A 15,557-nucleotide genomic window follows, 5' to 3' on the forward strand; every position below is an offset into this window, starting at 1 on the left:
ATTAAAGTGTAATTTTTTCTGTGATATATGATATTAATTGCATAAGCAAAACAGCACTCTGGTTTAAATTTACAAGGTAAATTGTATGCATTAGCGTGTTCGTACACATACGAGTAATGTAAAATGATACCAGAAACTAAAATTGTGCTCGCATTACGCGGGTTTTGTATGTGATACTCAATATTCTTCTCTTGGTTCTAGAATTTCAACTAAGAATATAACTAGATATAAAAATCCTTTCAAAAAAGTTTATATTCACTAAAATCACAAAGAATAGAGTGTAACATTGTTGAAAGCCTGTTTCAGATAAAATAAAATGTTCAGATCTTAAATGCATATTTTCTTAACAGATATTTCAAAAACATATTTTTCATAAGATGCAGGATTTCGAACCAGTATAGAAATATTTTCATAATGATCTTTTCTAGTTTATTTAAAGTGAATGATTAAACAAGAAAGTGAGTAAGTTTCTTCAGAAAGAGAAGGTTTTTAAACTTGCTTGAAAACTTCTATTGATATTAAATATGTTCTTTATTTACTAGATTCTGTGTTTTATGTATTAAAAAATGAATTACAAGTTTAATATCGTAAAATCAATACCTAAATGATTCACATTTTTTAGGGTTAAGTTTAATTTAGTTTTTATTTTATAGTATATATTTCTTCAAAAATCTGAAAAATTACTTGATCTTTCTGGTATAAATTGAAAACTTAAAGGCAGTGTTTCTATATATAACTATTAGTGATAAAATAAAAAAAAAAACAAATTTATTATAAATTTCTATATCATAAACATTTAATCAAGCTTTTATTAAGTTAATTTTTTTATTTTAGTAAGCATTCGTATAAGATACAAATTTAAAATGTTATTTACTACTCGAAGGTTTAATGATTAAGATACTTATAGTATTTTTAATTTCATATGGCATCGATATGCATTTTCGATAAATTAAAACTAGTGGGGTGTATGGCATCGTGCCTTAAGGCAAATTCCTGGAACTTCCCGTACCGTAACGAAATGATCGAAGAATATTAAATGTTTTAAAATAGAATATAAACTAAATTGGAAAGTTGTTTATTATTGTTTAAAGTATATTAGTACAGAATTAAAATAAAAATCTGAATTATTTTTGATATATAAAAAAACATTTTTGGAGAAAAAAAATTTGAAGCAAAAATTTTTTTTCCTAAATCAATTATTTTGTAAAAACAAGCAGAAAGTTTTTGGAATCATTCGAATCGGACGCTTAGTTCTCTCAAAAATTGCCATTTGTTGCACATTTAGCTCTGTAGTAGGCTGGACCTGCCTTTGCCAAAAACTAACCATCCCTTCTCCCCGTCATTACAAATTGAATGTTTTTGAGATGGATGCTCCGATCTCTCAAAAACTCGATTTCTATTTTCAGCACTCTTTGCTCCGTATCTCCTAATCGGCTGGACCTGCCTTTGCCAAAAACTAATCAGCACATCTCCCTATCAATAGGAATCGAATGTTTTTTGAACCATTCAAATCAGCGATCCGACTAGTTTATTTTATTGTTCAGACTGACTAATAAGTGATTTTCTGTTTACAAACTTCATCCAAAATAATTTAAATATGAATTGAAACCCGAGTATCAATCACTTTATCGAGTTAGATTAAGCTTTTCCGAATTGCAGCAGTTTGTCAATTTATTATGAACTTCAACTTGTATTATACAAGTATACATATTGCTATACAAGTTGTAGTGTTATCAGAAATTTAGATTTTATTAAACTATGAATAATAATTTTACAAAATCTAATAAATAATTAATAATTTTGAATTTCGTTAATTAAAAATATCAAACATACTGTTGTGCTTAAATAAACTTCCCAGCATGAGCCATCCTAGTACACGGTAACAGTTTGAAATTGTTCAGAACTTTATCACAAATAATTATGCAACATTGAATATACTATTGTAGCTTTCTTGGTATTTCAATTATAATATTTAATAAGGAAAAGCGGTTCGAAAACATCGAAAATTATGTTAATGGATGTACGGATGTAAATTGTATAAACACGTCCATAATTATTCAGTATTTAGTTTCGAATTTGTAATATAATGTTGAAACGCTTATTATGTTTAACTTATTTTCAAGTTCTTTTTACATTCTGTCAAGCAAAATAACTATGTAAATAAAATTAACATTTTTAGCATTATTATAAAAGTGGTTATAAAAAGTACATTATAAAAGTAGAAACACATTTTTAACTTTCCGTAGGGTAAGTTATAATAATCGCAACAAATCGAAAATGAAAATTTTTATATATCTTTACGTTTCAAAGGTTTCTGAATATTTTGGCATACCTTAAAAAAAATGGATGTATTTGTGTGTGTGTGTGTGCGAATACAAATTTTCGTCGACGATTTCGGGAACACCGATCAACGGATTTGAATAATTCAAAAAACATTCGATTCGTATTGATAAGGAGACCTGCTTATTAGTTTTTGGCGAAAGCAGGTCTAGCCGTTTCGAAGATACGGGGCAAAAAGTGCCAAAAACGGTAATTCAATTTTTAAGTGGATGGAGCGTCCGATTTTAATAAATCAAAAAACATTTTACTTGTATTGACAAGATAAAAAACTGATTAAATTTTTGGGGAGGCAGGTCTAGCGGTTATGGACTCTCAATAAAAATAAGTTAAAAAAATGTCATTTAGCGGTCAAAAATGTTTATTGGACATATGTACATCAAGTTATGTGATTTTTTTTTAATAAAGATTTTAATAATGTGTACACATTTTTTGTGTAATTTTTTTTTGGTTCCGTACCAATATTTTAATTTTGAGGTTTAGTTATACGGTTTAAACAAAGGTCCCAGACATTTTCGACGTTATGAAATAACCGATTTCAATGATTGAAAAATCATTCGGTTCGTACACGATCGCGAGGCGTTCATGCAAAAGGCAATTTTGCCGTTTCGGAGGTAATGAGCGCAAAGGGTGTAAAAATGATTATGCAGTTTTTGAAAAAACGGATCATCCAGTTAGATTAATTCAAATAACATTTTGCTTGAGTAAACGGCGTGCAAAAAATGCATTTACAGAAAATTTAGTAATTTTGAAAATTTTCAAAGTAAAGATTCAAAATTTTCAAAAAAATTTAAAGTTTCAAAAAATTCAAATTTTCGAAATTTTTCATCATTTAAAAAATACTAGATTTTGAATGTAATCAACTAATCGTTAATGATTTTTTGGTTTATTGTTTCATAATTGTTAAAAATATTTTTTGACGCTTTTAACGAATTGATAGAGATAGGGTTCATGATCTAAACAAACATTTTGAAATTAAACATAAATATGAATTATTATAGACCCACGGAATGTAGTGGAATTCATTTTAAAATTTTTAGTTTTAAAATAAAGAGTTAAAAATTGTATATTAAGAACATTAAAAATTTATGTCGAATATTATCATATATCAGGGTTATTCGGCAACCTGCTTTGAAGAAGAGTGCCACTATACATACTAACACATAGTTTATCATGAGATCATATGAAAATTTGCTATTGAAGTTTATTTATTCATGTCTTAAATTTCTAATGCAGATTGTACCACTGATTCCTTCGCTTATAATTCATAGGACTAAAACTGCTGAAACTTCCCGTACGTGATGAAATATACGAAAAATTTTGAATATTTCTAGCCTAAATTGAAATCCAAAAAATTTTATATTTAAAAAAAATAAAATATTTTTTTTCATCTTATGCAAAAACTTACTATTTTTTATAAAGTCTACACAAGCAATATATTTTTTTGAATTAAATGATCTGTTCTCAATAACTTCTATTTTTTGCACTTTTTGCTCTGAAATGACGGGAACTACCTTTGCAAAAAACTAATCAGCACGTCTTTCCATAGATGATGATTAAAACCGATCATTTTTTGAATAATTCTAATCGGATGCCTAGTCTTTGCAAAAGCAGAGTTCTCTGCATTTTCGCTCCGAACCGGCTGGGCCTGTCTTTGCCACAATAATCAGCAAGTTTTCTTATCAATAGGAATCGAATGGAATTTGAATCATCAATTTGGTTGATCCGTGCTCCCGAAAATTGTATCCACACATACACACACACCATTTTTTTTCTAAGACGTGCAAAATATTCAGAAACTACTGGAACGTAAAGATATGCAAAAATTTTCATTTTCGATTTTTTGACGATTACTATAACTTACGCCACGGAAAGTTAATAATAATGCAAAAATGATTAAATTTGCAAGAGCTTTTAAAATAAGACAGTCTTATTCTTCCGGATCAAAACTTGTTCCGGTTAAATATTCGTATAATTTAATATGCATAATAGAAATTTAAAATTATTTTATATATAATATTTAAAGAACCATTTTTTTTTAAAAAAACGTGTAATTAATAGGATGTTTGTAGAAGCTCTACTTGATCAAACTATGATAAGTTTATTTTATCGCGACCGAGAAATCGTCGAATTCAACGCGCATGATAATCCTTAATTGTCGCTCATAATTTTTATCATCCGTTTCAATTCTTCAAGTAATATGACACAACCAATAAATGGCTTAATAAAACGAAGACTTCCTACCGAGTTAAAGAAGCATATTGTGTTAAAAATATATAGAGCTCCAAGCCAATTGCCAAAACGTTCCAACTAGTTCATCGTACCTATGTAAGGTCAGAATAATCTCTATGAAAATATCTTGTTATTCTATGCAACCATGAGTAACAACCCAGGCGCGAATTATCAATATTTATAAAACTGAATCATTAATTCGAATAATAAAATGCTCGACTTATCAGGTAATAAAACAATTATATATATAGTAACAAGGTCATTAATTTCATTCTATTCTATTTATATTATATCAATCAGAATTGCGTCAATAATTCATAAGTTACTGTATTGATTATATGATTGACTAGGGCTATATTATTATGAGCATGGGCAGTTGAATTTTGTTCATTAATTTTGATAGATATTAACCTAATTTTTAGCTTTTAGAACTGTTACTTTTACTAGCTTATATTGTTACCTCTATAATAGTCTTTTGAGATTTAATTAAAGCCGAGTGAATAAAGGCGCAAAACAGGCAAACTTAAAAAGTCCTTAAAAACAGCTCCGATTTTATTCTGAAACATTAACAACAAAGCTAAGGGATTGTTTTTATTGTTTAATATATATGTACAATATTTATATAAGGAAGTTATTATCATTGCAGTTGCTATTGATAATTCAATATTTATCTCATGAATTTTTTCTCGGATTTTATTAATCTCGTAGGATAGTTAAAGTAATGGGCAGAAAATCGAAAATAAAAATTTTTGCATTTCTCACGTTTTGAAGGTTTCTGAACATTTTGGCATACGTGTATGGCATCATGCTTTAAGGCAAATTGCTGAAACTTTCCGCACCAAAAATTAATTTTTTAAACTGAAGAAAATAGATTTTTGAGAATTTTGAATTTTTCGGAATAAAAATGATTTGTTTTTTTTATATTTCGAAATATTTTGGAAGTTTTAATAAAGCTAACGCGCTGCTTTAGCTGAATGGAGAGGAAATATAGAAGCGCGCAAGCGCAGCGTAGCAGTCTTACGGACAAACAATATTACGAAATCCTTAGAAATGTAAACAAAATTTATACTTATTAATAAAATCTCTATAAAATATCTGATAATTTGATGTTCAAGTGCCATTTGCCATTGTTTTTTTTTTTACACGACCTGTCTTTCGAAAAATTCGATCAGTTTTTCATTCTGTGCATACAACTAAAATAATCTTAGAATTATTGGAATGGGGCGCTCTGTTTTCTCAAAAACTAAATTTGGTACTTTTTCCCCCGTATCTTCAAAATGGTCGGACCTGACTTTGTCAAAAACTAGTCATCACTTCTCCTTATCAGTAGGAATCGATTGTTATTTGAATCATTGAAATCGGTTGATCTATATTTTTAAAATCGTCGAAAAATTGTATCCGCACATACATACACACACGAAGATATTCCAAAATGTTCAGTAACCTTTAAAATGTAAATATATATTAAACCTTTCATTTTAAATTTTTTTTGCAATTACTATAATTTACCCTACGGTAAGTGAATAGTTAGACTATTATCGAATAACTTTCAAAAAATTTTTTAGACTTCAGAAGTTCTAAATTTTTTGTTTCCTAGTGCATTTGCAGCAGTGAATGGAACTGAATCAGTAACTTCCTTATATATTAAATCCTAAAACATATTACCACGTTGATAATATGATTTGTTTACTGAAGCATAATTTGCAGCGTTTTTTTCAACTTATTTTTACAGAAATAGAGCAAAACTCTAACGCTAGTTTTCCAACATGTTTCATATAACTTTGTACACACATGGTCACAACATGGTGGCGACCATTCGTTCTGCCATTTCTTCTACCACAACAGTTTTGGTAAATTTGACCATGAGTTTTTAACCACACAGAAAATTGCTTTTGCAATGTTTTCTGATAGAGAAACTTCTAATTTTAATTTTGTTTTTAACTATCTTTACAAACGTTGAAATTTAAGTGGTCAAGAATTGTAAGGTGTAAATGTAAGAAAGATTGGCCTTGGCCATATATATAAGCAATCTAATTGAATCTTTCCAATCAGTTATTAATACTGTTAATTTTAGTTTCTTATGATTTCATACTTACGCTAGTCAGTGTAAATTTGAAGATCAGTTTAGCAACAGCAGTATTAGATGTCAAACATCAAATGTACTGCATTCTCCTTTATCTTTTAATCAATATATAAAGTCGAACCAAGATTCGTTATCATTAAAATTAATTGCAGGTCTTATCGAAGAACAAATTTTATATGTAGAAGTGTTGTAATTTAAAAGGGTAAAATGACTAGAGACAAAGCGTCAATTTAAGTTACCGCGCCCTAATAACTTCTCTTCAAATGATCATTAACGAAATGATTTCAATTATTATTGAGAGATTTTGGGTTTCCGTAGATTTAAATACAATATATGCTGAAGGTTAACATTGCAGGATTTTAACACTTTCGACTCGGGAGTCGGACTGCCAGTCGGTACGCTGCGCTCGGAATATTATAGTGCTATACTTATGTCTCAACTCGGAATTTTTTTTTGTATCGGATTTTTTCAAAATGTGATTATATTGCTTTTAAATATAGTTATGATAATAAAATAGAAAATTTTGATAATTAGAAAAAATTGCACTCTATATTGTTAAAAAAATCATTTATCTTCACAGATCTTTATTAGAATTATGGGCTAATAAATTAATTTTGTTATATATTTATTTGTAAAATTAATAAATAAATCAATAAATGAATGTAATAGTAAACTGATTTTTAAAAAATGAAAAAAAATTAAATGTAAGTTTAGTTTGCGACGAGTCGTCGCCGACACGATTTGCCGCCGCACCGGCGGCATCCGAGCTTAACGGTAAAACATATCATGCCGCCGGAGCGGCGGCATCCGAGCGCAACGGTAACATGACTATGCCGCCGGAGCGGCGGCATCTGAGTCGAAAGGGTTAATACATTCATTTTTTTCCAAATGTTCAATGAATTGCATATAAATAGAAACTTAATTAACTTACCGTAGAGTAAGTTATAGTAATCGTAAAAAAATTTAAGATGAAAATTTTTATATATCTTTACGTTTCAGAGGTTTACAACTGGTAAATGCCCGATATTTGTAAATAATCGACTTAATCAATAATAAACAAATTAATTTATGAGTGAGTAAAAGTATTCCGTGAGGATTTATTACACATAATTGAAAATAAACAAACACGTTAACTCGGAGTATTTTCTAAAAGCAAATTTTCACAAATCAATAATTTTTATAATTGAACCAGTTTTCGTAGGACGTTAATGGTTAGTATGTTCATTAAGACCAAGTAATCTATCGTTATACCAAGTAAATCATCTAATATTAATTTTAACAAACGTCAACAAAACTACCCATTTTCTCAAACTTTGATGAATTTTTAAAACTAATCTACTCGTAAGGCCGTAATATTTCAATAAGTTCTATTAGACCATGATATACATCGCCACAGAAAGTTTCATAAAAATTGGCTTAATTTTTTTTTTCAACAGTTAATTACAAGAAAACGGCCCCGTAGATTTTCACCTAAAACTAATCAGCATTATTCCCAACTAATATCTTTCGAACAGTTTTTGATTTTTTAAAATCAATTCGGTAGAATGATCATAAATGTGGACAAAAAGTTTAACACTCTTTTTCAAATTACAAAGAAACGGGTCGGCAGATCGTCTCACAAAACTGACAAACTATAGTGCTCATTGAGATACATCGAATGGCTTTTAAATGTCTGAATTCGGTTCAGGCGTTTTTGAGCAAACGTCGATGAAAGGTTTAATTTTGACAAATGCCAAAAAATCATCAATTTTTGCAAACTTTGACGAATTTTTAAAGCTAAATGATTTGTCGTAGGGCGGTAAAATTTTAGTTAGCAAATTTTGTAATTAATTTAATTTAAATAAGGTAACTATTGTGTTTTTAATTAATTTAAGTTTTTGTATCTATTTATACCAATTTATAACATATATATCATGCGATATATAGAGAAACTCAGTAACTAGTAACTTTTTGAATTACCGATATGATAGAAGAAAAATCGTCGATGCTTTATTTAGGAATAAAAATCTAATAATTATTTTGATTTACGATTACTTTCGGAGATGATGTAAAATCTAGTGTTCAAATAGTCATTAATAACATCTTGCATAATTTAAACGCCTTCATATCGATAATATATTGTAAATAATGGCTAAAAATTGAGTTTCGCATATATGTACATCAAAAAAATATACATATGGGCTCGCCCGTAGGTTAAGAGCGACGGGACTTGTTTCACAGGCCCCGTGTTTGATACCCACTTCGAGCAGCCTGTTGTCAGGCAGCAGTGACAACGATTTTCACTTGAAAATATAGATAGCAATATGATTCCAAGTATAAATAGCCCTCACCCGGCATTGCTGCACCAATAATGTCAGCCCTATTAGATTACTTCTAATAACAAAAAAATCATCAAATATGGATGGATTAACCATTATGTTACCATCTAAAAAATACGAAGTGAGGAGAAGTTTCAGCCCAACAGCTCATAGGACGTAAGGTTCTGATTGCTGTTCAAAAATAATATAAAAAAAATACATATGTATTAGAAGAATATTCATAATGTAAATAGATTTCCACTAACTGAAGATTTTTATTCGTGATTTTAATCGCGTTATACTAAATATGCCATCTATAAGTTTCCAAATGTATTAAAATTTTCTTAAAAAAAATTATTTGAGAAAAAAAGTTATGTTGATGACCAGCACAAAAAATGTCATAAGTTACTAGTTAGTTATTTTACTCACTAGTAGTTACAATTTAGCGGTTTTTCGATTAATTCGTCTTTTATAAAATGTGTATTATAAAGCAACTCAATAGGTATTTTATTAATATAAATATTTTATCTATGTTTTTACGCACAATGCTAATGCTAAGTATCACTATGCCACATAGACTAATTCATATACAAATATATTATTGACTGCAAAACGACGCCTGTATTAATTAGTATATAATACTAATATATGATTTATTGCGATGCTGAAATATTTAGCAACTATAATTAGATGATTATTCTTGTTTTTGATATTGTTAAGCTACTTGCCATAGCATTTAATTAGATAGAATCAGTTTATAATGCTAATATATATTTTGCCATTTCATTCAAAATCAAAATCACATTCACCACTAAATTTTCTAATGCCTATACGTGTAAAATCTTATATATACATATACACACAACATATGGCATATAATTCATTTAATTATAGATAAATAAATAAGTGACTTAGATAACTATTTAGATAAAATCGCAGGCATTTACTTTGATTTTTAGTAATATTAGTCTTACGCATAATGCTATACTTCTCAAATTTGTAGTAATATAGTTTTACTTTACGACAAGAAATTTATCTAGTTGTGTTCTTCTTGTACATTTTTTTTTATTAGTGTATGTTCTTTATATAAAAACTTATCTCAGATTGCATAGAACTCTTGCGAGCTAGAATGAGGCAATTTAGAAGAGCCAGTGTTACGAATGGATGCAATTATCCTGTTTTATATTATTGTCGATGTATGAGCATGGTAGAGAAATATAAAGGTCAAACATGTCCTGAATATTTAGTGCAATTTACTCTTCTAAATTTTGAATTTATAAGTAATTTTTTGACTTGGGCTAATTTCTAATAAGTACTATAAATAACTAGTGGGGCGCATGGCATCGTGCCTTAAGGCAAATTGCAGGAACTTTCCGTACCAAAAAAATTTTTTTTTTTTAAATTAATATTTTTGAAAAAAATTTACTTTAAAAAAATTAGATTTTTGAGAAACTGTAAATTTTTGAAAAAAATTATTTTTTTGGAAAAGACATGTTGAAAAAAAATCTTTTCTTTACTTTGAAATATTTTGGAAGTTCTGAACTTTTTTTAAAGCAATCGTACTGCTTTAACTGCATAGAGATGAAATATCGAAGCGCCTAATCGTCGCGCCGCCATCTAACGGATAAGCATTAGTACGGAACCCATAAGAATGTAAATGTAAAAATTGTTAAAATCTCTATAAAATATCTGATAATTTGATGTGCATATGTGTAATGATCATTTTTAACCGCCAAATGGCATTTTTTGTTACTTTTTTTACTAGATCTCCGAAACCGCTAGACCTGCCTTCATAAAAATTTAATCAGTTCTGTTAAAAACTGAGTTACCGTTTGTGACACTTTTTGCCACGTAACTTCAAAACGGCTAGACCTGCCTATGCCAAAAACTAATCAGCACGTCTCCTTATCAACAGCAATCGAATGTTTTTTGAATAATTGAAATCGTGCGAAGATTTGTATCCGCGCACACACACACATACATTTTTTCTATGTATGCCAAAATGTTCAGAAAACTCTGAAACGTAAAGATATATAAAAAAAATTATTTTCGATTTTTTTGCGATTACGGGAAGTTACTAACAATTTAAAAAAATTGAAGTTTAATTTCGGATCATTGAGAAACCAAATATTTAAATCATCATATTTTTATTATAGGGAACCAAAAAACTATACCACAGGACAGAACACGTATCGATCAAACGACTATAGTACTACGTTCAGTAAAACTTCCAGTAATTTATGAACAGAAATGTTTTTTTTAATATTTTTTCAAAGTTTCTCATCTGTCCCTTTTTTCTCATATGCGAGGTAAAATGAGATAGCCAGACATCAAATAGATCCAACGTCTTATTTTTAATTTTAAAGGAATTTTACGAAATAATAGCTACAATGTTCAACCCGTGCAAAATATAAATTTCATGAGCACATTTTTCACAAAAATGACGCTATATATAATGTTGATTTATTATTTCGTCAGAAATATTCGTTTATATAACTATTTAGTTTATTTCTTGTAAAATTCATATTTTAACTGAATTTGCATTTTTATTTACTATTTGTTTGTTATTTACGCCTTTGGTAGGATGAAGGTTCAGTTAGCCCTTTTTACCCCAAGCACAGGCTTAAGCTATTATACAGGTTACAAATATAACAACACATCTTATAAAACAAGTAACTTAAAAATACGAAGTCTTTAGCAAACTGAACAACTAAAAAAGCTCACACTAAAAAGTCAACGGTAACAACGAAAGAAAATACTTTGAAATTAACAAACATTGCCGTTTATCTCCTCCGTGATTACACATCTTCTTTCCTCTACTTTCAAATATTGTTCTTAAAGAATTCCTGACTCTACCTTATATGCATCAGCAATTTTTCAATTTGATTTTTATAAACTGAAAGCATTATTACTTCAAAATGAAATTTTTATTAAATATTCAGATAATGTGTAATGTGAATACATTACGAATTCTGAAATCGTGCAAGTTTAGACCTATGAAAGACTTATACGTGATACATGTAACGCATCAGAGCTTTCGATCAAATCAAAAACATTCACGAGGAAAATATGATTTTACTTTCCTACGCTTGTCCAATGTAGTGTAAAATAAGCCCATTTCTTTACAAAGTCTTTTCAATAACACTTTGTGAAAAGTTTCCGTAGTATATCCGATCTTATATCTTGCACTTATAATCAAATGTTTCGGACAACTTATAGAACAAATTGCACTCTCAATCATGTAGTTCTAATGCATATTTTTTCATTTCTTTATGGTGCAATATTTTCCATATTAGTTTTTTCATAGCATTTCGATAAATTTTTTATAATTATTTCATAAATCTCAAGAGTCAAAGTGGAATCTGAAGTGTACTGTTAACGTGCTTTTAAATGTATAAAAACTTTAATATTTGAAATTATATTTTCACCATCTGTATAATTATTTATACATGCACGTGTATAGTTTGGGAAAAAAGCTGTACAATTCTAATAAAACTGAAGAAAAAAAATGCTGATGATTGATATATGGAGCAAACATATCTGTTAAGTATTATGTTATCTATTAAAATTAAACTTGTAAAATAGTTTAATAAAGAAAATAGGAATGCATTTATAGATATTGAAATTTTCTATTAAACTGTTTACTAGACAATTATAGTAATCATAATACTCAGCATAAAACAAAAATTTGTACTATTATAGAAGAAATAGATTTTGTCGAAAACTTTAAGAGTACAGGAAGCTTTTTATTGCACTTTTCATATTTATTCCGGAAGTCTAACAAATGATATTTTAATCATTTTCTTTTGTATTGTTGCGGATAGCTCTTCAAAGCAATTACACAAAGTAATTTGCTAAAATTGTAATTGTTTTCCTAAATGTTACTACTACACCGAAATAGTATGTGCAGAATATTGTTCTATGCAATTTAAACTTTTTAAACGAGTTAATGTATAAAATATAGAAATAAGCTTTTTAATTAAAATATTACTAATATTTTTGATGACAATAATATAATGAGCATTTTAGTTTTGTTATATAACAGTTTATATATAAATATCTGAAGTCTGTGAGTCGTGCCTACTGGACCATTAAATAGGGCTTGATGTTTACACCCTGATTGGTTTGTCAAAGCTTTCCATTTCACATTGTATTTTTGATATTAAGTCATCTTTGTAGCATTAGAAAATGTATGCAGAAATTCTGTAAGATGACTTGTGATTGCCACAATTATGTTGACAGCCTATTATTAATGAGCAAAATTCATTGAACTATAATCCAATCATAATCCAATATCAATTTAGATTTTTAATTGGAGATACTCATGTACTTCGCCTTCAATTTAAGAGTACTTATGTATTATATTTTAAGCAAATAACATCACAATGAACTGAACTTTATGAAATAAATTTGTAGTAGGTATTGACAATAAACATTTACTAATAGGATTATATTAATTACAAACTGCCTGGAACGGCATTGAGTAATTTTGGTGGTGTGGTGTTCAATTTAAGTTTGATAGGTGGTGGTAAAAATAAAACTTCTTCAAAATATGCTGATTGATTTTAATTTTACTGGTTTTGCGATCTGCAGGAAAGAGGTTTTTTACATAGTTTTTAACATGAAAATGGCGGATATATGAGATGGTGGGAGTAAATACACCATTACCGATATCACTAATAATAATGGCGGGACATTTGAATTATAAATGTATATATATGACATTACATTTACATATCATCATAAAAAATGTGACTAAACAATTTTGTCCAAATGGTTTTTAATAGATGGAAAGAAGATACAGAAAAATTAAAGTAAATCTAAATTGCATTTTGACTATTCTAAATCTAACGAGTTTATTTTTTCAAGTCTTCTGAAGATGTTTGAAGAAAGTAAGCCTTAGGCAAGTTGATTCGAATGGTTTTCCAGTTTTGACTCACGATCAGTACAACTTACGTATATCTACTAAACTATATACCTTACAATTATTTCTTTGCAATTTAAGAATGGAATTTAGAAAGCAACCTAATAGTTGAATTGTCTATTATGCATATTTTGTATTAGAAAGCATTTACTTCTTTTGATACAATAATAATATTTCTTATAGTTTAACAAAGTTTGCAGTATTACCAGGAAGGGCTTAATTTACTTATATGTTCAAGTAAACTTTGGAAACTGAGATCTTTCTTGCCTTAATCTCTGTTCATTTATAGTATTTTTCTAATATGTGGACTTTGTAGTGCAGTGGTAGAAACCTCGGCCTTGTAGGCACAAGGGTTTGAGTTTAAATAAATACTGAATCCAATAAAAATAGCTACAGCACAACTAAAAGTATGTACCATTTACATCAGAGAATGATTTCGTTGTTTTTGGAATAAAGAATAAAGAAATTTCTGCTCATAGAATACTAAGTGTTCGCGCCAATCAAAGCATGCGGGTATATGCGAAATAGAAAACAAAAAATCATCAATCGATTTATTATAAAATTAAACTCAAATCATTCAACACGTAAAAAAACATATTAAAATTATTATAAATACGATGTAATTTATGTAATTAAAGTAAAATAAATATTACTAGTTACAAAATCAAAGTATTTACAATCGGTCCTTCGAAAAGCAAAATTCAATTCAATCAAGCAACACCCTAAAAAACACTAAGAATAGCTCTATTTATATTATGTATTTGATATTCACAAATAATCTATGTTACTTGATTAATAGCATAAATCAACACCCAACTAGTGCAAAAGGAAAATTGAATTAAAAAAAATCTTCTTGCATTAGGAAATATTATAATCTTGATAAATTAAGGTAGAAATTTCGAATAACCAAATATTGTTACTATGTAAAAACGAGGGGATTATATAATAGTCAAAAATTTAAATAATCTAAAGTTTCACTCAAAATATTTACTTAATAGAGCCAATATTATAATAAATGCAAAATCTCAAAATTCAATCATAAAAAAATATGCGTATAATTAAAAGTTCTATAGAAGTCTAATAGTTTGGTAGATGTATCAAACAAATTTGGTAGAAGTGGAGAAACTAGGGGCTATTTGTAACAGAGGTAGTAGTAACAGTGACAGACATTTTTCATTAGGACTTTTGAATGGAGTAAACTTGTGTTCATAGAAAAAAAATCGAAATGTTTTTTGAACGGTTTGCCACAAGAAGTATACATATACAACTCATAAATGATACTCATTTATATGCAAAAATACATACCCTTAAATCAATTTTGTGAAGCGTTTTGAAATTTTTGGATGGACATAAATCATAAGTTATTTAGATTTATGAACATATTCAGCGCAATCCAGTCTAGAGTAAAAATTTGTAATTATGCATTTGCTTGAGAATTTATCAATAAAATGAACATAAAATTGTATCCAAAATAGAAACAATTAACTATGTTTAAACTACGGGTAGTTAAAAATGTGAAACAAAAATTTTATAATCAAGTGGTAAATAATTATGGAATTTAGGGACCGATTCTGCCGCAAAATAGACAAAAGATTTGTTATCATGATGCAGTTTTCATATAAATTGGTAGGTACTAAAAACTGTCAAAATCCTATGCGGTTGGTGTGCAATCAGGTGTCTTAGA

The sequence above is a fragment of the Ctenocephalides felis genome, unplaced genomic scaffold (genome assembly GCF_003426905.1).
Source record: "Ctenocephalides felis isolate EL2017-DRISC unplaced genomic scaffold, ASM342690v1 CF-g0.4_SCAFFOLD_01170, whole genome shotgun sequence".
In the NCBI taxonomy this organism is placed as follows: domain Eukaryota; kingdom Metazoa; phylum Arthropoda; class Insecta; order Siphonaptera; family Pulicidae; genus Ctenocephalides; species Ctenocephalides felis.